Source organism: Triticum dicoccoides, chromosome 7B, assembly GCF_002162155.2.
Source record: "Triticum dicoccoides isolate Atlit2015 ecotype Zavitan chromosome 7B, WEW_v2.0, whole genome shotgun sequence".
Lineage (NCBI taxonomy): Eukaryota > Viridiplantae > Streptophyta > Magnoliopsida > Poales > Poaceae > Triticum > Triticum dicoccoides.
The window spans coordinates 401136196-401140113 of NC_041393.1; positions in this window are offsets into that span (position 1 = coordinate 401136196).

The window sequence follows — 3918 nt, forward strand, 5'->3', positions numbered from 1 at the left end:
TAGCACATTAAGTTGACGTACAACCCTTTCTAAAAGAAGTTCAGGTACAAAATTAGAACAGGTCACAATCAAATGTACTGGCACATCAGTGCTTCACACCCATAGCTCGGATTTAACTAGTATCTGCCAAGATTCAGTTGTTACCTCAAATTAGAGCACATCCAGGCAGCCAGCCCTGCCTCTTCTCCCAAAGAAGCAGTGGCCTCCGCCGCGTGATGGAGTAGGCCCTGTGCCATCCATCGTTCTGAGCAATGCGGGGAAAGTCTGACGTTGACTCATGTAATGGACGTCGTCAACGAACCCTGGCACCAGCGGTGGCGGCAGGACTTCGATTGATGGATTGACCACTTCTTCGACATGCACGAACACTCGATACAGGTACATCCCTAACATGGTCCGCGGCGGCCTTGGTGGCGACGAATAGTACAACCCCGGTTCCTGCACCGGTATCTCAACACCAATCACCTTCGGTATTGTGGACGGCTTCTTCATCCATGCCATAACCGTCAGAGCCCAGCTGTCTGGAGGAACAAACATACTTACAAGCTCACCTCCAAGGTCGTTGATAAGCTCATTCATGGACTTGCTGTTCCAAGCACGTCAAGGCATGCCGTGGAAGGTAATCTTTGTTAAAAACTCAAGCTCAGAGGGCACCGAGCCCCATCCTGGGTGCCACCGATCAAAGCTCACTAGCGCGCCATCGCATAACAAACATCGGGAAGATTCGAACACACGACTGCAGTCGAAAGTTGTCTGGAACCTGACGAAGAAATCAGCCGGCGGCGGACAGACTTCGACGAGCATGTCACTTATTTGGATGTCGTGTGCAATGCCAAGAGCTTTGACAAGGTCGTCCAGCGAGACGGGAGGCCGCTCGCCGTTGATGGTTACCATCAGCACTTTGCCAACAAATGGTCGTCAAGCGCCGCCATGCCACTGTTGACCGACAGCACGCAGCAACCGAAGGCAGGACGGACCTCAGGATCTCCGGCTTGGAGATCCGCATTGACCAGCGACATGATAGTGTGCTTGAGTACAGGGAGTACAGGGGGAGGGGGGGAATTGGGGGAACTGGAGTAGGAATCGAGATTCTAGAGGTGGGGGAGTGGCGGGAGATTGAGGATGAAAAGGTAGCATGAATTTTGAACACATGCCAATATGCTCTCGCCGTGCAAGCACACGAAAACACCGATGGTGCCCACATGTCAGCCTAAGAGTCCTTATTCTTTATTTTTTGGAGAGCCGACCTTTTTTTTGAGGATCTTTTGAGAGCCCGGCCTGAGTGTCATAATTGACCTATGTGGCATTGCGTTACTACACGACCCATATTCAACGACACCTCACTGTCCCAAACAAGTGTACATCATCAAAAAGACACTGAGCTCAAATTATATAACTTGAAAAAAGGATATATACTCTGAACACTAGAGAATGGTGATGCCCTCATTTAGCCCACGAGTAGTTCGAGACAATAAACAGTTCGAAAGAACGATATATACAAATTCGAACACTGACTAGTGACTACTACTGACATAAACAACAAGACATGATAGTTCATAAGAAGTCTTGCTACACCACCAAAACGCACCCATCTGCAGCGCTCAGACTCTCATGATCCAGACGAGAATGACATTCTAAATAGAGGAAACTATTACATAGTAAGAGTGACATAGACGAGGATGACCAAATGATAAGGAATATGCATAACAAAAGAAAGAACTACCCATCCAGAACCAGCAGCAAAGACACCAAAGTCATTCGAAGAGATGATCCAACACCATCATAATTTGTAGCCCTGCTTTAGCGATCAGTGATCCGGAGACACCAGTACTCCACCCTTTTGACGCAACAGCCCAATTACCTATCAACCTGAAGGCTTGAACCACATCACTGCCTGTCGTAATTGAGACGTCCAAGGATCAAAGTTAATCCGGATGCCTTTGTCATTCTCACCTTCTTTTGGCTGCAGGCTGTATCGTTCATAATCAGGGGAGTTTGCTCCCAAACTCCTAGGGCTCACCGTGTAGACACAGTTTTCCGTAGCAAACAGAGCCTCTCTGCCATCAAGGTCCTTGCCAACAATGATCTCCTGGTTAATAGGATAATTGAGTCCGAGAAACAGAGAGTGTGAACCAAGGCTGTTTACCCGCCTACAACTAAAAAATCCTGAAGGCCCCAACAAGCTGGTATCCTGCTCATAGACGTAACAGCCACTGTCCGGATACTCACGTATTTCACGGTGCTTGTATACAGTGGGGTTTTTGCAATATAACTTTTCCGGCTCATGTGTCCGAATGATCATCAGTCTTTTGTCGTCGTCTGATCAAGCAAGGAACCAGTTGTGCTTCCCTGTTTTTGGCAAAGGTGGTGTGATTACAAAGGGCTGTAACTGTAGGGACACTGCATCATATCAAAAAGGGCATGCATTGTTAATGTAAGATCAGCATTGTTCAGAGCATGAGTAGGATAATGCAAGAAACATCATTGATCTGTCCCTGTTGGAACTGGGAGAAAAATACAGGGAAATGTATACTGGGTTCAAAAATATAGAAGTGCCATGCATGGTTATATTCATGTTATCTTGCAATCGACTTCATAGGAAACTACCATGTCATGCATGTTATGTAATCATGTTCTGTCCTCACAAACAAATTCTTCAAGGTAACTAACACACCATGCATTGTTATATACTCGTGTTCTGTGGGCAAATTTTTTGTGAGGATATTATTCTAGACATTGATTGCTGAAGGGCGAATATAGGTATGTACACATGGTAAGCATTACATGATTTCACTACTTCCAAATATAGAGTTCTCCATATGCACATTTACTTCTCTAATGTATGGTTAGATGAAACCAACAATGTGGTGCATGTTTCTACATCATGAAAATGAGGAAACTAACATGGCCATTGATACACACTCATATTTAGTAGTAGTATATAGGTTACTGTAAAATAAGGAGAATATCCATATATTCCTAACCGTTTGATTATTCAGGGGTACAAACTGGTTGTAATGACATGGTCACAATCGCATGAATAAACTCATTCCAAATATAGCTGATTTACGGCATCTCTAATACATTGTCATAGTTCTACTCAAATTCTGCTCCAACAGGGATATACCAATCATCACAAAAAGTTCAAACAGTGTCATGGCATCATCATTAACATGAGACGGAAAGAACTTACACGCGCTGTCCCAGCAATACGTGGTGCCATCTGCTTTGTCGATTGCGTAGATGATGCCATTGTGTTCAATAGCATCACAGAAGTGTGTATCAGCTTTGAAGATGATCCACTGCGAGTTGAGTTGTCTCCAGCTAAAGAAGGCACCGACGTAAAGATAGGCGAGTCCGCGGTCGAACAAGGCAATTAGCTTGAGGTCCGCGTAATTCGCATGTCGTGTGGGCACTTGGCAGATTACAATCTTCTGCAAAACAAGGTCCGTCCAACTGACATGGTAATCTAGATGACTTGGACCGCGATGGTAAAACTCTATATAATCCAACGGAGGAAGGATAATCTCATGGGAGGTCTGGAAGTTCATGAGCACCAACTTTTTACCGTCTTCTCTGAAGGCAGCCATCCAGTGGGAGTTCATGCCGACCCAGTACATACCTTCCAAGAAGTTTCAGGTGATGGTGATCGGATCGAAGTCGAGGGAAATGATGTACGATGACCCACTACATACCTACAAAGAAGTTTCGGCTTATGGAGATCGGATTGAAGTCGAGGGGCATCATGTATGCCTCCGTATCATGGTGAGCCAATCTCGCAAGACCAGATAGAGCAAGCAGGGTGTCTTGAAAAGCTTAGGCCTCGCTTCAACGATGGCCATGTGCATGTCCCTCGAGCATGCAACCAGCCGCAGGGCGCTCAACATATCCATACACGAACAACAGAGGTCAAGGATG